The sequence below is a fragment of the Diceros bicornis genome, unplaced genomic scaffold (assembly GCF_020826845.1).
Source record: "Diceros bicornis minor isolate mBicDic1 unplaced genomic scaffold, mDicBic1.mat.cur scaffold_376_ctg1, whole genome shotgun sequence".
Taxonomy (NCBI): domain Eukaryota; kingdom Metazoa; phylum Chordata; class Mammalia; order Perissodactyla; family Rhinocerotidae; genus Diceros; species Diceros bicornis.
Window position 1 is genome coordinate 140,126 of NW_026691246.1, and position 22,776 is coordinate 162,901.

Genomic DNA, 22,776 nt, shown 5'->3' on the forward strand with positions numbered 1-22,776 from the left:
CTTCCTTTGTGAGGAGTTAGTGGTTTCGAAATATACTAAAGCAAGGGAGTGAGTAGTGAAACTGTGGGAGCTGTAGCAGTTCAGAGGAGAGTCAGCCTGGGCTCGGGTGAACATAAAGCCCTGAAGCTCTCTAGCTTAAAGTCAGCAGAACGACCACCAACCCCCCAGGTACAGAGAAAATAAAGGTTCCATAGTGCTGTGCTCTGTTGACCCTGTCATTCCTTGTCTTATCAAAGAACTGACTTGTTCCTTGAGACTTCAGACACCACATGAAGCCATGAACTATATTCTGAAATATTTCCCTGGTTCCTGTCTTTACAGAGGTTGAATCAGTCTTCCCAGGCACAACTAGATAGAGATAAGGTAACAGAGACTCCAGTGACCATACGAACAAGAAATATAGTCCTTGAAAAGATAGTTTGGAAAAGTCCCTAAGCAAATGGATGCCTGCATCATTCCACAAGCAATATGACCAGTCCCTGGGGGAGGGGGACAGTCTGATTTCCAGAGCTACCACATTACAATACGCAAAATTTCCAGTTTTCCTTGAAAAATTGCAAATAAAGGAAACAAAAACATATTATCCATTTACAAGGGAAAAAAATAAATTTGCAGAAAATATTTTGAGAAAGCCCAGACATTGTTTATTTGAGAATATTTTAAATTGACTGTCTTAAAAATACTCAAAGAGCTGAAGGAATCCATGAAAGAAACTAAAGGAAGTTACGAACAATGTATGAAAAAGTAGAGAATATCCATAAAAATGTAGAAATTATAATTCTGGAGCCAAAAAGTACAATAGCTGAAATGAAAAATTGACTAAAGGGGTTCAACAGTAGATTGACCAGTCAGAATAGAATCAATGAGCTTGCAGGGCAAATGAAATAACCCAGTCTGAGGAGTAGAAAGAAAAAAGAATGAAGAAAAATGAACAGAGCCTAAGGGTCCTATGGGACACTATAAAAAGTACTAATATATGCATTATAGGAGTCTCAGAAGGAGAAGACAGACAGGATCAGAAAAAAATAGTAGAAGAAATAATGGCCAATAAATTCCTAAATTTGATGAAACATAGGAATATACATATCCAACAAGCGCAATGAATTCTAAGCAGAATAAACTCAAAAAGATCCACACTGTGACACACTGTAATCAAACTATCAAAAGACAAAGAAAAAATCTAGAACGCAGCAAGAAGAAATGACTTATCATGGACATCTGATTCTCAATAAGATTAATAGTTAATTTCTCATCAGAAACCATAGAGGCAAGAAGGCAGTAGGGTGATATATTTAAAGCACTGGAAAAGTAAAAAAAATAAAAACCATATCAACCAAGAATTCTGTATCTGGCCAAATTGACCCTCAAAAATGGAGGCATAAAGATATCCCCAGATAAACAAAAGTTAAGCGAATTCATCATTAGAAGACCTGCCCTACCAAAAATGCTAAAGGAGGTCCTTCAGGCTGAAATACAAGGACATTCGACAGCAACTTGAATCCAAAAGAAGAATTAAAGATCTCTGGTAAAAATAACTACAGATAAATATAAAATCTAGTATTATTGTATTCTAGATTTATAACTCTTCTTTTTGTTTCCATATGATTTAAAACACAAATGCGTAAAACAATCATTGTAAAACTATGTTAATGGGCACACATGTATAAATGTGTAATATGTGACAATAACAACATAGATGGGGGGGTGCAGCTAAACAGGAGTTAATAAACGAATTCAACACATTGCAGGGTAGGAGATCAGTTGTATTTCTATACACCAGCAATGAACAATCCAAAAAGGAAATCAAGAAAACAATTCCATTTACAATAGCATCCAAATGAATAAGGTACCTAAGACTAAATTTAAGCAAGGAGGTGAACAAATTATACATTGAAAACTATAAAACATTGCTGAAAAAAACTAAAGAAGACCTAATTAAATGGAAAGGCATCCCATGTTCATGGATTGCAAGACATATATTGTTAAGATGGCAATACTCCTCAAAGCCATCTACAGAGTCAATGCAATCTCTATCAAAAAGCCAAAGGCCATTTTTGCTGAAACGGAAAATCTAATTCTAAACTTCATTTGGAATTTCAAGGGGCCCCAAGTAGCCAAAAGAACATTTAAAAAGAGAAACAAAGTTGGAGGAGTCATACTTCTTGGTTTCAAAATTTACTAGAAAGCTACAACAATCAAAAACAGTGAGGTACTGCATAAGGATAGGCATATAGACCAATGGAATAGAATTGAGAACCCAGAAATAAACCCAAACATCTACGGCCAATTGATTTCTTGCAAGGGTGTCAAGAACACTCAGTGGGGAAGAATAATATCTTCAATAAATGGTGCTGATACAACCAGATAACCACACGAAAAGAATGTAGTTGGACCCCTACCTTACTCTGCATACAAAAATTAATTTAAAGTGGGTCAAAAGCCTGAATATAACAGCTTAAACCATAAAACTCTTAGAAGAAAACATAGGGTACATCTTCATGACCTCTGATTTGACACTGGATTCTTAGATTTGAGACCAAGAGCACAAGCAACAAAAGATAAAATAGATACATTGGATTTTATAAAAGTTAAAAAGTTTTGTGTACTAAAAATGGTGTCAAGAAAGTGAAAAGACAATCTACAGAATGGGAGAAAATATTTGTAAATCATATATCTGATAAAGGTTGAGTATCTGGATTACATATAAAGAACTCTTACAACTCAACATCAAACAAACAATTAAGAAATGGGCAAAGGACTTGAATTGACCTTTCTCCAAAGATATACAAATGATCAGCAAACAGAGGAAAAGATGCTAGACATCATTACTCATTAGGGAAATGTAAATCAAAACTACAATCACATACCACTTCATAACAACTGGGATGGCTATAATCAAAAAAAAAAAAAAAAGAAAAATAACAAGTGTTGGCAAAGATATGGAGAAATAGGGAACCTTGTACAATGCTGGTGGGAATGTAAAATGGTGCAAACACTGTGCTAAACAGTTTGGTGGTTCCTCAGAAACTTAAACATAGGATTACCATATGACCTACCAATTCCACTCCTAAGTATGTGTCCAAGAGAAATGAAAACATATCATCCACACAGAAATTTATACACAAATATTTATAGCAGCATTAGTCATAATAGCAAAAAGGTGGGAAAAACCCAAATGTCTACCAACAGATGAATGGATAAATTGTAGTATATACATATAATGGAATGTTATTTAGCTATAAAAAAGAATGACTATTGATACACGGCCACAGCCTGGATGCGCCTCAAAATCATTATGCTAAATGAAAGAATCCAGACACAACAGGTCAAATACTGTATGAATCCTTTTATATGAAGTATCCAGAATATGCAAACCCATAGGGATAGAAAGAAGATTATAGGTTGCCAGGGGGCAGGGCCGGGGGTGGGAGAGGGAGAATGGGAAGTGATTCAGTACTCACTACGTTGTGGACCCACAGCTTAATGGGTATTGACAGATGTTCTTCTGGGTGATGCAAAAGGTTCGAAACTAGAGAGCAGTGGTAGCAGCACAACATTTTGAGTGCACTAAATGTCACTGAATTATACCTTAAAATAGTTAATTGCATGTTATGTGAATTTCACCTCAATTTTTAATAAAGGGTCATAGACATGTTTAGCATAATCCCCTTTTCATTTTTAAAAATGCAGATATACATGAGAGAAAAACACGTTAGATCATTCTTCAAGACATTAAAGATGATTATCAATGAGTGATGGGAAATCAGGTAATTTTGGTTGTTTCTTCTTTGCTTATATTATTTTTAAAATTTTCCAAAAATGTTAGCAAATAGTTCCATGTTGAATTTTTTAGTAACTAGGAAAGAGAGACTATAGTGATATTGACTAACAGATTTTTAAGAGTGTGAGGAAAACGCTTAAGTTGTAGAGTTAAGTGAGGATAAAAGAAAACTGCATTGTATATGTACTATGATCCAGAGTATTTAAAAAGCACTGCTCATGGTAAGGATACCGGCTCAACACAAGGTTAACATAAGGGAAGCCATATTGTAGAGGGGAAACCATATTGTGACTTGCAATGACCTCTGACTAACTCTGGACTTTATGGCCCCTCCCTGATGCTATAAGTTGATAATTTTGTTCTTCTGAGTTCCTTAGGAATGTGATGAAGCCCAGGCAGAGAGTCTATGCTGATAGCCATCATCAATGACAAGTGAAAGATCAGATGACATTGCTCCAGTTTCCGATGCATATCAAGTAAAACAAAAGACTGCCAGGAACTAAGACCAGATGGATGCCCACGCCCTGAGACCAGATGCCTCCCCCACTCAGAGACCAGCCCTCTATGTAACTGGCCCATAGTTTTTGTTCTGTAAGATGGCTCTTTGAGACGTTACTCGGCCATCTTCCCCCTTGCTAGCAAGCTGTGATAAATTGCCCTTTCTTTTCCAACATATTTCCTCTTGACGATTGGCTTTTGTCTCATGGCCAGCAGATCATGCCCTTTGTGCGGTAACAGTAACAGGCTGTCTGAGGGATAGAGGCAAATGGGTGGCGTTGTTCCTTTCTATTCTCCAAATTTTCTTAGTGAACATATATTACCACTGTAATCAGAGAAGTAATTTTATTTTTTAAATGTCTACTACAGGGCAATCTAAGTTTCAAAAAGCAGAGGTTTGGGGCCAGCCCAGTGGCAGAGTGGTTAAGTTCATGCGCTCCACTTCAGTGGCCCCGGGTTCACAGGTTCAAATCCTGGGGGCGGACTTACGCACTGCTCATCAAGCCATGCTGTGGTGGCATCCCATATACAAAGTGGAGGAAGATGGGAACAGATGTTAGGCCGAGGACCATCTTCCTCAAGCAAAAAGAGGAAGCTTGGCAATGGATGTTAGCACAGGGCCAATCTTCCTCACAAAAAAAAAAAAAAGTAGAGATTTGATAAATGTACTTGGTTGGATAAGGAGGATATTTACACTGGAATTATGTATTTTGATACAGAATATTCCTCATAGAAAAATTGTAAAGTACAGAAAATGTAAGATGGAAACTTAAGTCAGCAGACTCTAACCACTCAGAGATATTTAGTTGTTCTTTGAACAGGATTGGGCTTGGGCTCTTTAGAAACAAAGGGACTTCACTTCCATTGTAGTGAGATCATCAGCAGAGCTTGTTTAGCAAATGTGAGTCTATTATGTGTCAGGCCAGCTCTATCAGAAATGTAGATCTCTGGACAGAGGACAGAGAACACTGAAAGGACAATTACTGGTCATTGGTTGCCCAGCATCATTTCCCACTTCACTTGTTACCCTGTGAATTGAGTCATCTAAACTTCCTTTGGGAAACTAGCCCTGTCCCAGTCTTAGTTCCCAGGGTTTGGGTGGGACCAACTCCAGCCCACCCAAAGTAGGAATGACCTAGGCTTAAGTCAATCAGCAGATTCAATTCCTAGGGTCATAGTGATTTATTAATTTAGGCCAATAAATGTCAGGTGCAAGACTTTTGTTAAAAATATTGACAAGAGAGATGGACTCCATCACTCTGAGGGTTTGTAATTTAAAATAAGATGTTAAAAATCCCCTAGGAAGGAAGCTTGATGATGAATGGGTTGCTATATGGATTGGGTAGATGTTGGCCATGCTCTGTTCCCATCTTGTGCCTCCCTCTACTACAGCTTCCTATACTGCGCTCTGGTCACTGATGTTTCTGTCTCCTCCACCAGACAGTCAGCTCTCTACAGGAAGGAGACAAACATCCAATATGATCGGTCATAGCACAGAGAAGGGCCCAAACACACGTCTGCTAAAGAAATTATCCTGAGGGACTCAGCAATATGGAAATGAGGCATAGGTGCTTCTATCACTGGGGACTCAGGTTTCAGGGGCTCCAACACCTCTACTGGTCGATATCACAGCCCACAGTCTCCACCTTCTACCCTTGGATTCCTGCTCTGGGCGAGAATAAGTGGTCTGCACTGAGTCATCCTCTGTGGGCACTGATGTGGTCACCACACGGTTCTCACACAACCACCCAGAGGACGTCACATGGCAGAGGGAGTGGGGGAGGGGAAGCTTTCCTAGAAAGCAATCTATGATGAAGCACCACACAACCCCAGGGGGACTTGAGGTCGCTGAGCCCACCTGCACCTCCTTCCTCTCCTGGGGGCTATAAGAGAGCAAGGAGGAAGCACCAGCAGCTCCAGAGGAGCTCCTCTGGGAGCTCCTCCTCCTCCAGAGGAGGAAGCTCTGGGCAGCCTTCCTGGAAAGATGCAGCCTCTCCTGCTCCTGCTGGCCTTTTTAACGCCCCCCAGGGCAGAGGCAGGTGAGTGATCATCTGCATGCTCAGAAGCCCCATCCATTCCCACAGAGTGCACTGATCTCCCACCCGTTCTGCACATCCCTGACCTATCTATCCAGCAGCAACGTTCTGATCCAGCTCTGTTCCCACTTCAGACCCCCGAGTATGATGCTGGATAAGCTACCAGCAGGAATGGCAGGGCAGAAGGCTGTTCTCAAAAAGAGCCAGTGGATGCTGTTCTCTCCCCAGGCCCTACGTCTGCCATCTGGAAAGTGAAATTTAACTATAAGTGAATGGCAGAAGGAGGAAAACTGGAAAAGAGAAAATAAATAAATTCCCCTGCAGAAGGCTGAATGAGTCTGGCTTCCCTGTCTGGGATGAGACAGATGCTCCCCTCAGGGTCCGCTCCAGAGAGAAGCCCAGAGCTCAGCAGACCCGAGAGCTGGTGGGATCACAGTCCCCAGAGGACTGCTGGTGCCGTGCTCAGTCCCAAGGTCCCCCTGTCCCTTCTCCAACTCTGCTTTTCTTCCCAGGCCTTTAGCAGCTCCCCTCTTTCAAGGATAGAGCCACTGTTTGGCAGACAGCTACTTCTCTGCTTTCCAGAATCCCACCCACACTGGCCCTACCAACCCTCATCCAGAGGCCCATCGGGGGCCATTCCTTCATGCAGCCAACAGACACTTCTTGGGCACTCACTACATGTCAGGCCCTAGAAAACAGGCTATGACAACATCTAGATCCCTAACTGAAGTCCTGGCCACCGGAAAGCAGCACTATCCTTAGATGGGGACTTAGAAATGCACAGGAAAAAAAGTAAAGTTAGGGGAGGAATTCTCAGGAGCCTCTAGGACTTCGCTGTCTCTAAGACAGATAGGCTCCTTCCAATCATCTGTGGAGGACAGATTCACAGACCAAGCCTGCTCTGCTTCCCTTTTCCAGAGGAGGGAGTTGAGTCTCCTCCCCAGCTCCTCCCAACTCCAGACCATCCTGGGCTCCCAGACGCCCAGCGGTCCTGAGCCATCCAGCCGACACATGCCTGGTGGACTTATTGAGTGCACACAAGCAGATCAGACTTGTCCATCAGGGGAGATCATCGGGGGACACGAGGCCAAGCCCCCCTCCTGCCCCTATGTGGCCTTGGTTCGGTCTCTTGGGAAGCAGAGAAAGAAGGTGTGTGACAGTGTCCTCATCCGAAAGGACTTTGTCCTGACGGCTGCTCACTGCTGGGGAAGGTGAAGGACCACAGACCCTGACACCTCCTGAGACCCCTACAGGGACCCCTGTCCTCTACTCAGGGGCTGCAGCCCAGGGGAGCTCCCCCGGCTCCTGGTAACTCAAGGCTACAAGTGCTCATCAGAGGAGCCATCTGAGAGCATGACTGTGCTATGGAAAGTGAGAAATAGGACTGGTAAGCTTTGAGTTTAGAGGTCAGAGGTAAGAGCTAGTGCCCCGTTGAGAAGACAGACCACAGTGGCCAGATAAAGCAGCTATAGATGATGAAAGCCTGCATGAGGGTCAAAATGCAAACTCAGAGTATTTTCACAATATTGTCTAAGGCCAAGAAAAAGCTTCCAGAAGTCCCACTCAGTGTCATTGAGAAGCACAGGGCACAGAGACACTCTTCCTCCATTCTTCCTGTTGATCCATTTCCTCTAGCTGCAGCCCTGACCTGCTCCAGCTGTCACCTGCCCTTCACGGCTCTTGGGCTGGATCTCATGTGACTCCACGCCCCACACACTCCCACTCTGCTTTCTATGCAGCTCAATCAGTGTCCCCCTGGGGGCCCACAACATCCAGGCACAGGAGAGGACCCAGCAGGTCATCCCTGTGAGAAGAGCCATCCCCCACCCAGACTACAGTCCTAACAACATCTACAACGACATCGTGTTACTAAAGATAAGGAAACCTCCCTACTGTTCTTGCTCTCCTGGGTGCAGATTATTTCCCCTCCCACTGTGACCTGTCCCTTCCCTCCTTCCCATCCTGGCTGCCTGACTAGTCCCCAGTGGCTCAGGGGAGAGGGAAGACCATGCAGCCCCACCGCAGTGTCCAGGCCCAGGAGGACATTGGCTGAGCTGGTCTTTCTTGCCTCTTCCCATCAGCTGGTGAGAAAGGCCAAGCAGACTGCAGCTGTGAGGCCCCACAGCCTGCCCTGGAGCAAGGCCCAGGTGAGGCCTGGACAGGTGTGCAGTGTGGCCGGCTGGGGGAAAAGCGCCCCGAAGGGCCCCAGCTCAACACTCTGCAGGAGGTGGAGCTGACCTTGCAGGAGGACTGGGAGAGCGAATCCCGCTACCCTGGCATTTACAGCAGGGCTACCCAGATTTGTGTAGGGGACCTGAAGAAAAAGAAGTCTTCCTTTAAGGTGAGACTGAGCTTCTGCCTAGTTCAGTTATGAGGAGAGGGGTGTTTGGGGAAGATTGGGACCTGGAGACCCAAGAAGTGGGGTCTCCTTCACCCTCTAGACTCTGATCTTTCTCCTGGGAACAGAAAGGGGGAGCAGCCAGAGTGGGGAGTCGCAGGGCTTCTGCGAGGTCCCTAGGGGCCTATGATGGATCCACACATGACGTTCCCCCCAAGAAGATGAATGTGCAACACTCAGCCCCACCCAGGCACAGGTGTAGAAAAGTGCTCTCTGCTGTGCAGCGGTTAAAACCAGGTGGCTCCTCAGTGCTGGCACCAACCTTGGATGATGGACTCGCCCTCCATGCTGAGTGTCGGCCACACCTGCCTGGTTCCATGTCCTTAAACAGTAGACTGAAGCACAGTCCCACGGCACCTTCTTGTGGAAAGGATCAGGGACATGGGGGAGGAGAGGGAGCTGCCACCTGAGTGAAGAAAAGCACTGACAATGTCCAGGGTCAGGACTGGGCAGCTGAGGGGCCCACAGGGGCCTGCCCTGCCTTCTGATCTCCCACATGGAGGCCATGCAGGCAGTCTTCTCTGAGAGGGGGTTTGGGATGGCAGGGAGGGCAGGACCAGGAGGAAAACTAGATCAGTCCTTCCCCCTCTCTGTCCACAGGGGGACTCTGGGGGTCCTCTCGTGTGTAAGAACGTGATCCAGGGCATTGTCTCCTATGGACGAAGTGACAGGACGCCTCCAGTGGCCTACACCAAGGTCTCGAGTTTCCTGCCCTGGATAAAGAAAACCATGAAAAGCCTCTAACTGCAAGAACCAGACCATCGTCTCTGGAGCTCATCCAGAATCACACCAGCAACTAAATAAATGTCTCTTAGCTGAGTGGGAAGGGCTGGTTTCTTGTTTATTCATTGACCCTCATTCACAGGCACCAACTCTGTGCTTAGAAGGCCAATGACACAAATCTGCTCTTTTCTGCTTCCTCCTTTTCCCCCTCTCACCACCACCTCCCCCAAACCCCACGCAAAGCTGTTACCCAGCTCCGTCTTACCCAGACCTGTCTCTCCAGGGCCTGCCCTTCTGCCCGGGCTGAAGCTGAGCACCGTCAGGAGAAAACATGAACCTCTCTGGTCCTGGGGCTCAGGGTGAACTTCTTACCTGTTTCCTGGTGTTATATGGCAGAGAGGAAGGGGGATAACACTGTGGGTCCCAAACACCAAGTAGGCACAGCCTGGGGCTGCAGCTCAAGGGCACAGCCCTCCGCAGTGGAGATGGGAGGGGCTGCCTGAGCAGGACATTTCTCTCCCACAGCCCAGGGAGCTGGCGCGGAGTGGGGTGGGTCTCTTGCCAGCTCATGCCCTGGCAGAGAGGGCTACAGAGGGACCAGGCCCATGCTGGCACCAAGCAGGACCCACGGAGGACAGGATAAGAGGGTGCCTATCCGGAACCTCAACTCTCACCTGGTGAGACCACCTCAACCCCTAACATCCAGCCCAGTGTCCTCCCTTGTGCTCAGGGGCCCCTGGCCACCTGGTCACTCGGTAGCCTGAGTCCCTTTCAGTCTGTCCCTCTTAGTCACTGCCGGCCTCTAGTCAAAGAGACCCTGCTGGCACCAGGGCTGTATCAGCCTTTTGAGTTGGCAGGGACTCCTCTCTGCAGTGTCACTGGAAAGCAAAGACTGTCCATCAATCAACAAACACGTGCTGATCGAGCACCTAAGTGATCAGCTCTGGGGTACACAGTGAACCCAACACAGATTCTGTCACATGGACCTGAGTGATACTGACAGTGTGACTTTCACCCAAATCATCTAACTCTCCCTCCCTCCTTCACATGAGTCCACGTGGCCTAGATCTATGTGGGAAATCCACAGGAATAAAGTATTTTATTTTTATTGCTGATTACCGTCTGTATGAATATTATGACATGTGACTCTAGAACAGCAAGTATGGGGTCAGCAAATGATGTTAGTCATTTAGTTTCTAGAGTGAAGTTACCAAACTCAGTTCACTGGAGCATCCTCTTCACCTAGAGGAGAGGGCAGCTGGTGGGGAGGAAGAAGACAGGAAGGGCAGCCTTAACGTTTATTTGCTTTAAAAGCAGCAGGTATGAACATCATCGTCCTGATTCAAATGGTAGGAACAACTATATGATGCATTTGCTTGAAGGCAATTAGAGGCTGACTCCAAACTCTCATCCACTTGGACCAGCCAGATACATGATCCCTGTCGTTACTGCACCTCCTGAGTGCGCAGAATCAAACTAGAATCCGGGAGGCTCGCACAGTCTGGAAAAATGGAGAAAGGCCGTTAGACTAGGCCGTCATCATTACTCTGCCTCCATCGTTTCCATAACCACACAGACTTTTCGATATTAGGAGGTTTTTGGCTTGGAGGCTGCACATAGAGTACGTGATTCTTTGCTGAATGAGGATCTCCCTGTGTTGGGCTCACCTCGCCAAACACTCCCAGCAGCCCTCTCTCCGAGTTTTTGCCACTAATATGGGGCACTGCCTGGAGGCTGAGCAGAAGTCCCAGCTCTGGGCTAATGCCCTCCTGCCCCAAATACACACAGCACTATCCCCTCATTACGAGGAGTAAATACTCTGGGATCCTGTGACCCTCGAAGGCATGGTCTTTCCCATCTTGTCATGCACAAAGCATGCAGCAACCCAGTCTCTTAATGACCGTGGGCACTTTCACAAGGTAAGAGCGGTGATGTCACACAGCTCATGACTTGGATCCAAAAAAACATCCCTGCATCTAAGACGTATGAAGAACCTGGCTCCTTGATGGAAAAAGACAAAAAGGAAAATGCAGAAAGCAAAACAAAAATAATATTTTAAAATTTGCCTGGCCACATGCATATTTATTTTGGTTATAACCTTGACTTTGAGGAAATAGTTCTGTGCTTTAAAGCAAGTCTGAGAACCCCTGTTGTAGGTCTTCATCCTCCTTTGAGAGATGACAGGGAGAAAAAGGGCCAGTAGGGGGAAGTGGCCTACTGAAAGTACCAAAGAGTTAAGACAGAGCCTGGACTGAGCCCAGGCCCTGAGGGCCAGGCCAGCGAGAGGCCTGACACATTGTCTAACACCCACCGTGTGATGACCTCCTGGCGTCCCTCAGCAAGAGGTGAGCTTCTCTCAGACGTCTCCCTGGAGAGACAGAACTCGGGCTTCTGTGCAGCCACTCTGTGACAACTACTCAAAACACCTTGCTCCATGAGCTGAAGTCTGCTCGCAGGCACATGTGGATGGAGGCGAGTAAGGACCCTAAACATGCTGATTCCTTCAAATCTCCTTTGTCTGTGGACGTATTGTCCTCCCCACCCCTTCCTTTGAGGAAACAATCCTTCTCTTGCTTAAAAATCTCTGTAATGAAAATTTAAACATAAAAATAAATAAAACATCTCTGTAATGACCTCAAGGAAAAACCTCTACTCGCCAAACCCACTCCCACCACCCCTCCTTCCTTCGAGCCCCACACGAAGAGTCAGGTCCCAGGATTGAGGGGAGAGAACTGCCAAGCCAGCTCCTGGGGGAGAGAGGCCCAGAGTAATGCGAGATCTTGCTCATCTGTTTTGGGAACGTGTCTTGGGATGGCTCTGCCTTCCCCGCTCACCACCATACTTTTGCTGTACCCCTCTTTGTGGATTAGAACTCCCAGGGTTTATTTCCTGTCTGGGTATCCCACACAGCACAGCTTTTGACCAACAAACATATTTCACCATAAAAGAAGTGCAGCAATGGGTTCCTTTTTATCATAGGCCTATTGCTAGACTACATTCCTCATCCACAGATTCAGGAAGCTCAGTGAACCTCAGGGAGGACAAAGAAGGCCACATCTAAGCACATAATAGTCAAAATGGTGAAAACCAAAGAGAAAGAGCAAAGCTGAGGGTAGACAGAGAGGAAAATAATATTATCTGGGGAGAAACAACAACAACAATAACAATGAGCTCCCATCAGAAACAGTGGAAGTCAGAAGACAGTGACACGACATTATTAAAGGGTTGAAAGAAAAAATGAAATAGGCAATCTATTTCTGGAATTCTATTTCTAGTGAAAATACTGTTCAAAAATGAAGGCAATTAAAGACGTTTTCAGAAAAACAAAGGTAAGAAAATTTGTTGCCGTCAGACCTGTGCGCCAAGAAATACTAAAAGAAGTTCTGCAGGCTGAAAGAAGATGATCCCCATTGTCAGCAGGAAGGAGAAAAGAAAAAGAAAAGTGTAAAATGTGACTCAATTTAAAGACTTTATATAAATTCCTTTCAAAGATTAATGACTATTTAAGACAAGAAATGCTTTAGGGCTTATGACACATTTTGGTAAAACGTATGACAAAAATCACTCAAAGGCTGGGAGGGAGGATAAATGGAAATACATCATTACAAAGCTCTTATATGAAGTGGTATAACATTAATTCAAAGTAGACTGCGATATGTGAAGGAGGCATATTGTAACCCTAGAGTAAACACTAAAATAATATATAGAGATATGACTAAAAGCCAACCAAATAGCAATATGATATTCTTCAACTGAACCCTATCAGTAGTTGCATTAAATGCAAGCAGATTAAACACGCCAACTAAAGGGCAGAGATTGTCAGTCTGGACAAAAAATCCAAGACGCAATTTTGTGCTGTTTACAAGAGACACTCTTAAATATAAAGACATGGATAGGATGAAAATAAAAGTACAGACAAAAAAAGATATATCCTGCAACACCAATCAAAAGAAAACAGCCTTGCCCATGGAGTGTGCTGTTTAACTGTAGAATTTTTGGCCACCTGTGAGATGATACAGAGTGTCTCAGTAGAATTTTTATTTCCATTCCTTCCATATTTTATTTCCATTTCTCTTACCATGAGTGAACTTGCGATTCTTTCCATTATTATTTAAATATATTTTAATGTGAACTATCGGGACTTTCACTTCTATCAGGTTTTTGGTCTTTTTCTTCTGGATTTTCAGAGTTCCTAATATATCAGATAGATTAGCTCTTTAATTGTGATATATGTTGCAATAGTTTTCCAAGTTTGCTATCTGTATTTTCAATTTGCTTACACTGTTTTTTGAAATACAACCTTTAAAAATTATTTTTTTACATATCAAAGTGTATTTATCAATCTTTTCTTTTCATGTTTCTGGATTTAGAGTCATTGCTTCATTACTAGAAAGGCTTTCCCCTTTCTAAGTTTATAAAGGAATTTACTCATGTTAAATTCTAGTGTATGTATGGTATTATTTTGTATATTTGAGTATCTTATCTATGTGAAGTTTATTCTGGTGGTTTTTGGGAAATATAACTCTAACTTAATCTCTTAACAAATCACTATCTAGTTGTTCCAACATCATTTATTAAAAAGTCCATCATTTCCCCAATGATTTGGAATGCCACCTTATTATGAAAGACAATTCCATGTGTACTTGGGAATGTTTCTGGATTTTCTATTCTGTTTCATTGGTCTTTCTGCCTATTCATGACTCAGTACCACACTGTTTTCAGGAAAGATGTTTTATAAGATGATTTTAATATCTGATAAGGTTACTCCTTGCCCTTACTAGTCTTTTCCTTTTTTGTCATAATTCTCCTAGCTAACCTTGCTTGCTTATTTTCTACGTACTTTTTAGAAATTGTCTAGAACTTGCATAACACTAGGAAAAAAAACTAGTATTCTTATTGGAATCACACTAAATTTATATACTAGAAAGGGGAGAAATTATACATTTTTGGTGTGGATACATCCTATCTGAGAAGTAAGACTATCTTTCTATTACTCAAATCTAGTTTTGGGTTTTAGGAGTATTTAAAGGTTTTCCTCAAATAGGTTTTTCACAATTCTGGTTAAGTTTTTCCTAGCATCTTGTGTTTTTTTTGCTACTATAACAGACTTTCTTTTCAATTACATCTTCAAACTGATGGTTGGTTTTTTATGTGAAGGCTTGGATTTCCTTCTAATTTTAAAACAATCTCAAGCTTAGAGAAAACTTGCAAGCACAATGCAAAGAATACTTTTGTTTTCTTGAGCCATTTGAGAGTCAAGTTACTGACCTCGTGCTCCATCACTTCCCAAATACTTCAGTGTGTAATTCCTACAAACAAGGATGCTCTTACATAACCACAACCCAACCATCAAACCCAGGAAATTAACATCGATACCATCAATGCCATCTAACCTTTAGACATCTAAACATTAGCCTTAATATGTTTACTTATTGATTGATCCCCACAGAGATTTATATAACAAATCTCCCAAATCCCCATCTTCCTCTAATTGGGTCTCCTCCTTCCCCCACGCAGACTCTGGGATTCCACATCGGCACAACTTTCATGCCAATACCCACCTCACTCTAATCAGCCTGCTCTGACAAATTGCAACCCCATAGAGGCCCCTGTCTCCCCACTTGAGATCTGATACCACCTACTAGGCCAGCCCCTTGTGTGAACACTCTCCTCACCCCACATGGGCTTCTGCTCCCTGCACTGGGCTGCCATCCTCACCTCACATGTATTCAGACACCCCGAGCCACGCTGCCCAGTGCAGGGAGTCAAGCCAATGTGCGGTGAGGAAAGTGTCCACACAGGAGGGATGCTTGGCGTGGGCACCTTCCTCACCCCGCATAGCCATGGCTGGGACACCTAGATCTACTTCACTGTTGCTCCCCTGCCAGAGTTACCACTGGCACTGTGCTCTGTCTCTTTAACAAGGTTCTATTGCTTTTTAAGAGAATTGAGATCAAGATGTTTAGAACCAACAATATCTTCAATTCCATGACTCTTCTTTTTCCATTATGGGATGTGATCAGGATAACCTGTTTAGCAAACGGTACTGGGACATAAGAAATGTAGTTCTCTGGGCAGTGGTGTGAGAACACTGCTTTGGCTCCCTGGCATCTGTTCCCGCTTCACGTGGTATCAGTAATTCATTAAGGAGAATAATTTTGGGGAGAACCAACCCACTTCCATTCTCAGGACACTTGGTGTAGACAGAGCAGACTCCAACTGATCAAAGGCTATGACCCAGGCTTAGAAGAGATCAGTGGTCTCAACCCCTCTGACCAACTCTACATGCACCCAGAGCAGTGTGGCAGACTGTGCTTTGCTATGACTGTCCCTGTGTATCTCCCATCCCACAGGCTCTTCTTACAGGGCTGCAACACTCCTCCCACTGAGAGGTGGGGTCTATGCTCTTTCCTTTTTAATCTGGGTGAGGGTTTTTGGTTTGCTCAAGCAGTGGAAGATGGTAGAATGGATGCTATATGGCTTCAAAGTCTAAGTAATAAAAAGAACACAGCTTCTGCCCGGCTAGTTTTCTGGGAGATGGTCACTCTGGGGAAGCCAACCATCCTGTGGCAAGGAAGACCCAACAATCCCATGCGCAGACACTACTCGAGAGGCCCTTGTGGAGAGGAACTGCCATGCCTAGCAGACAGCCAGCACCAACCACTGGGCACGTGTAAGCGAGCCTTCAGGTGATCACAGCCTCCAGGCTTCGCTCCTCCCCTGACACCAAGAGGAGCAGCAGAGAGCTATCCACACTAAACCCTGACCAAAATGAAGATTTGTGGGCAAAATCATTGTCACTGTTGTTGTTTTAAATCACTCAGCTCTTTAGTAACTGGAATAAGCCCTCTTTAGCATTACTTCCACACCATTCTGTCCATTCCTCTAACCAGGGCCCTCAGTAACTTGTCTGATCACTGATGGTTTCTTCTCATCCACCTCAATACCCCCAAGTCTCACACAGAGGGGGCTTCAATAAACAATCATCCTGATGGTCCAAAGAGAGCAAAGAAAATGAAGATGTTCTTGGATCTGTCATCATGAGACTCAGGTTGCTGGGGCTCAGCAACCTGTACTGGCTGATCAACATCTCCAGGAATGCTAAATGACCCAAGCATAAACCAATCAGGCCACTCAGTTCTTAGGGACCCAATGAGGGTTTGTTTTGGTCCAATGAATATCAAGTCCAGGACTTTGTTCAAAATGGTGGGACAATAGAAGGACTCTTTGTGGCAGAATATTTACATTTAAAGAGGGGATTCTAAATATTCCAAAAAGACAAAGCTAGACTAATGGTCAGATAGGAAGTGGGGTTAACATTAGGGGTGTTCAGGTGTGTCCAGCTCTACATGCCCCTGAGGCAGGTCCAGCCTCTATCTCCCACTACCAAGCAGAACCCCCACCACAGCCCTTACCATCCTGTACTCCAAACACAAATTCTGCTTCTACTCTAGGCAACCGCCAGCTTCTCAGGGGCAGAAGCCATGTTGCTCATCTCCCCTGGACCTAGCTTGCTAAACGATTATTCATGACTTCATCAGGATGGAAAAAGAGCCAAGAGCTGAGAACTGGAGACATTCTTGATTCTTGATTCTTCTGGCTTGCAGTTCCTCTGCTGGCTGCAGCACAGGCTTCGCTTTCTTGTTCTTTCTTCTTGCTTTTGCCTTGTGACTCAGCAGTGGGAGTGCAAGTGTGGTGACAGTGCTACTGTCACCTACCCTAAGCCAGAGAACTTCGACAAACCACTTTGCATGATGGCACAGGAAACCAGAGGAGCACAGGTCTGGAAGGTCTCTGAGGTCCTGAGCCACCTCTCCCGCCTTCCTCTCAGGGGCCGTGTGTCTCCAAGAAGAAACACCAGCAGCTCTAATCTGTACAGACCTTCAGGGAAGATACAGCCACTCCTGCTCTTGTTGGCCTTTCTTCTGCTCCCTGAGGCTGGGACAGGTGAGTGACAATCCCCACTCCAGAGGCTTCAGCCCATCTCACAAAACCCTCTCTACTCCTGATCCTTCTGCCCAGCACAGTCAGAGATGTTCCTCAATTTGAGCCAAAGAACTCTCTAGACTCCACCTTCCATCCCAAGCCTAGACTAACAAATCCAAAGCTACAAGACACTCAGCAAGGATGGCAGGAAGGAAAGGTGCTCGCTAAAAGGTTTAGTAGGTGTGAGCCTCTCTTATCATCTGGAAAGTGGGTTGCTCATAGAAAGGCATTTGGCAGAGGACGTGAAGCTACAAAAGAAAGGTAACTAAAATCCCTCACTCCAACTCAGGAAAGGGCAGCTCAGACAAACGGGCTACAGTAGTGGGAGTTGTACCTGGACCCAGCTTAAGAACCAGTTACATTTCTCGGTGTCCTCCACCCCCTCACTCCTGCCCAGGAGAGGAGTCCAGGGTGCGGTTGATCTCAGAAGGGGCTGGATGACTGCACCCAGAGCTCCCTGTTACCTTGGCTCAGCTGCAGGCAGGGGGAGCCCATTTTCAGCCCCACCTCCCCCTGCCTTTCCAGGGCCTCAACTTCTCCACTGCAGTGCCCTCCCTCCATCTCTGTGGCCTTGAATCTCACCATCAGTACCCCCGCCAAACCTCAGCCTAAAGCTAAGTGAAGGTTCCAGTCCACGTGCATGGGCTGAGTCTAAAGTCTGACGATAAAAAGGACAAACTCTTCCCCCTAAAAATGATCATCTCTGGGCCTTAACATTTCTTACCTTCTCTAAGCCAACTACCATCACCAACCCCGCAACAATTTGGCAGAGAGAGGAGCAGGTCAGTGGAAGAGGAGTAACTCTAGGGACCCAGGAGGCCAGGGGGCCATGCCGTGGTCACTGAGTCTGTTGTTTCCAGGACCTCTCTCTCCAGTGGGGCAGGTTCTCCCACAGCCAGGACCGACTGCAGCTTAGGATGCTCAGATGCTCCTACGATGGCCCTCAGCGCCACTCGGGTCCCATCCCTGCCCTGCTCTGGGCCCAGCACTGAGCTCAGTCCACCTTCCTCCCTGGCTGACTGTCCCACACCAGCCCCTGTTTTCCATCTGAAAGCACTGACCACCAGCTCCTTTCCCTCCAGCCCACCCTGTTTCAAGCCAGCCTCTCTCTCATCTCCCTAAGAGTTCCCAAAGCCCATGTGAATTATCCTCTGTTGCTTCCCCATCATACCTGAGCTGTAAGCCCACCTGATACCTATCAGAGGAGCCAGTGCCCACTTCCCACCTGAGCAGAGACAATTCAGGCCTTCCATCCAGTCCCACATCCCCAGGGCCTCAGCCACCATGGCCTGTGGAGTCACTCAGCAGCCTCAGCCCTTTTCAGCCTGAGCTGATTCCCCCTGCTGGCAACCTGGGTTATGGCAGCTTCGTGAGCCTGAGGGCTCCAGGGCCCTGGGCTGGAAAAGTACCCCTTTGCCATCCATCAATAGATTAATTGTTGATCTCTCTCTTTGTGCCAGGCACATAACAGGCTCTGTCCCTGACATTGGGAAACTTACAGTGAGGGGAAATTTCCTCTAAATTCCCCTGGTTCCTCCCCTTCCACCAGGCAAGTCAGTTTGGCACAGAGGGATCTGTATTTGGAATCCACAGGGAATCTTGTCTTGAAATTAATTAAATTCTCTGTAATTTATCCGTATCGCACATTATAGTTTCACATGGGTGACCTTCTTGATTCCAGAAGGGCAGTGTGAAATTGGAAGGGACTTGGCGACCCACAAGTCCTGAGGTTTCCAATCTGTGCTCAGTGGAACCCATGTGTGGAGGGGAGAGAGGACACAAGGAGGCAAATGGGGCAAGCTTATCTTTATTTATTTACATGGAGAAGGCATGAATGTCAGCCCACAAACCCACAAAATGCCACATTTCAAGTGCAAGACCCTTCTTTGTGACCCAGATGACCTTCTTTTAGGATATTGTATCCCTTAAACAGCCCCACCAGTGAATGGGCTGTGACAGAACACAACAAATTCACGAGAGCCGGACAAACATGACAACTGGGACCAACATCAAAAAGAGAAGAAACTTCATTGAAAAGAATAATGAATAAATCACACAACTATGAAAAGCAAGATCCAGCACATTGAGAAATAAGGTGAAAAGCAACCAAAAGTTTATTTTTCACACACTACCGTCCATCTGCCAAATCTTCCATGGAGCTCATAGCACCTGCAGAAGCACAGGTGAGAGAAGAGCTGAATGCACGTGTGGAGATGAGCAAGTGAAGGACAGAAAGTGCACGAGCCAGGTGACAACTTTGAGTGACGGCAGAAAAAAAGGACAGTCTTAGGAGAAGCCATCACACTAAAGAAATAGAGACCCCAGAAAGTCAGCCATGAGGAGCTCCTCGGAGCCCCAGGGTGTAAGCCAGAGCCAGAGAGAGAGTGGTCAAGGACATGTGCCACCAGGGGCCCCAGTGTGTGACCTCCAGGGACAGTGCCTGGTGGGTCAGTTCCCCTCACACTTGATAGGAGCACTTGACATAGTATGACACACATTAGGAAGAAAATCTATTACCTTATAATGTCTGTAGCATCAGGAAGACTGGGCTGCTCTTGATGGGACCTGTTTCCCTAAAATGGTGTCTAAGTCAGTTTACATCTAATTCTTTCTCTTGATCTAGTGATTTCTAATTCTAGGACTTATTCCTACATGTGGTCTAAATTGTGTGTGTGTGTGTGTGTGTGTGTGTGTGTGTGTGTGTGTTATTCATAAAGATGTTCATCACACCATTATTTAGCAATAGACCCCAAATTGGAATCAGTATTATCGTCCAAAATAGGAAAATGCACATTATGTATTCTGCAGCCCTTAACATCTACATTGTCCACGGCTCTAGAAAACTAGACTAATAAAAAAAACAAAGAAAACTAGGCTAAGAATATTAACGGGCATGTTATTTTAAAAAACCTAATACACATTTGGAAAAAAGTAAAACTCACTAATTAATCAACGCAAATTAAAATGTTAATAATTGTTTGCTTATCTGATTGGGAAGGATTTACCAAAACGATAATACTGAGATTCAGTATGGACGTTGAGAAAATGGCATTTTCACATCTGGTAATCAAAGTTCCTAAAAAAAGGAGGAAAGGAGTCTGTGACCTAGTCATCAACCACATGGAGAAAAGTGGACAAGGTTATTCCTTATAGATTTGTTACACAAGTCAAATCGTAGAAACAATGCCAACGTTCAGCACTAATTTGGGGATGAGCTTTTAAAAAGTTACACATGACTGAACAGCCATAAGAAACGATGAAATCCAGCCATTTGTGACAACATGGATGGACATTGAGGGTATAATGCAAAGTGAAATAAGTCAGAGGGAGAAGGTCAAATACCGTATGATTTCCTTCATTAAGTAGTAGATAATAACAACAATAAACAAACACATAGGGACAGAGATTGGATTGGTGGTTACCAGAGGGGAAGGGGGGAGGGAGGAGGGTGAAAGGGATAATTCAGTACATGTGTGTGGTGATGGGTTGTAATTAGTATTTTGGTGGTGAACATGATGTAGTCCATGCAGAAATAGAAGTACAATGATGTACACCTGAAATTTTTACAATGTTATAAACCAATGTTACTGCAATAAACAAAAAATTAAAAAAAAAAGTTACACATGACTAAACACTATGGAAACCTTAAAGTTATGAGATAGAATTACATTTTGCCACTTGGAAGAATGTTCACCAGGTATCTTTAAGTCAAAAGCAGGAAATAAAGAAAGTATATACTAAAATCAAAGTTTTGCTTATACACATCGTTTTCTTTTAGGCTTTTCTTTCTTCCTACATTACCATTTTCATAATTTCTCTTTTATATACTATTTATATAACTTAAATACCTATTGACTAAATATGAATGAAATTCTAAAAGGATATTCAATAAGAGATTCTTAATAAAACTAGGGAAAAGTTTATGTTGAATAACTTAAACTATAGGATTCCAAACTAAATATATTGTGATCACACCTATATAAACACATACACAGAAAAGTCAGAGGTGGAAATACATTGGTTATCAGTGGTCAGTTGGCTGGTAGAATTAAAGCTGACATTTTTCTTCTTTCTATTTTTTAATTTATTCAATATATTGACTTTTATAGTTATTAAAATAATTTTATTTTAAAAAATATTTTGTGTCAGAAAACAGTAGTCTAAAGTAAGTTGGTCCATGTCTTAATTATGATAACCGTAACTGTTCTAACCGATAAACTTTAGCATTTCAGTGACTGACACAATAGAAGTCGATTTCTTGTTCACACACGGTCCAAAATGAGTTTCCCGGTGAACAGTGCCCCCTCTTACTCTCAAGTGTCCCGGTTTGGACAATAATTACGGGGTCAACCCATGATTAAAGGACCAGTCTCAGTCCCCTAAAGATGGCATCCATGTTCCCAGTGTTCGTCTTCCTCAAACACTAGAAGGGGAAGAGCCTCTCTTACTATATCATCTCTCTCTTTCTATAATTCATGTAATTGTGACTTGCGCCTGCCATACACTAGAGCTGGCAGGGATTTTAACCTTACTAGCCATTCTTGGGACTAACTTCACACTAGGGTCATGTCATACTTCTACGGTCTGAAACATGGCCAAGGCCCAGTGGCTTGGGAGCCCTCTCTCTGGTCATGGTTCATTAGTACAGTTGGTTCACTGCTGACACATCGCTCTCTCTGTGCAGTCTCCTCCTAGCCCATGGCTCTCTGCAGGTTCATGCACATTAGGTGACTTCCTCTGGAAGGCGTAATGTGAGGGTGAGTCCAATAGAGGGCTTCATCGGAGCATCAGCAGCTATTCCACGGGCAGAAAATGCAGACTGGAAATAAGACATTGTGATAGAGACAGCAGACTAGTAAAAGGGAGAGAGGGAGGGAGAAGTCTGCAATCTTATTTCCCACAGTCATATGTGATAAGCAAGACTCCTTCTCCAGGCATGAAAGGAAGGCACAAAAGGAGAAAGAGAAGACGCCCGTTGAAAAATCTCTGCTAAGAACCCTGCTCAGTGACTGCCATGGTGTAAAACTGTGTCACATGTAAACCCCTACGTGCAAAGGAGTCTGGGAGGGTAAATATGTTAGTGGCTGGGTACACTACCACTCTGAACAAAATTGGGGTTCCTCAGCGAGGAAGAATGAGAGATGGATATGAGGCAGGCAAATAGCAATGTCAGACACAAAAAATATCCTCCTTTTTAACAGTGAGGACACGAAGTCCCACAGCCTTCTCCACAATCGTGAGCCAGGAAATCTTTGGGGCTGCTTGGAGGGATGGTGATAAAACTCATCTCCTAAGGCAGACGAGTATGGACTCTGGAGTGAAATTGCAGACCTCAGACTTCCAACCTGTACGTA

At 44.5% G+C, this 22,776-nt stretch overlaps 1 pseudogene; it reads left to right on the plus strand.

Annotated features, from left to right (window-relative positions):
- The first annotated feature begins 6,263 nt into the window (after window positions 1–6,263).
- LOC131402945 (granzyme H-like) lies at window positions 6,264–9,457 on the plus strand (annotated as a pseudogene).
- The last annotated feature ends 13,319 nt before the right edge of the window (window positions 9,458–22,776 follow it).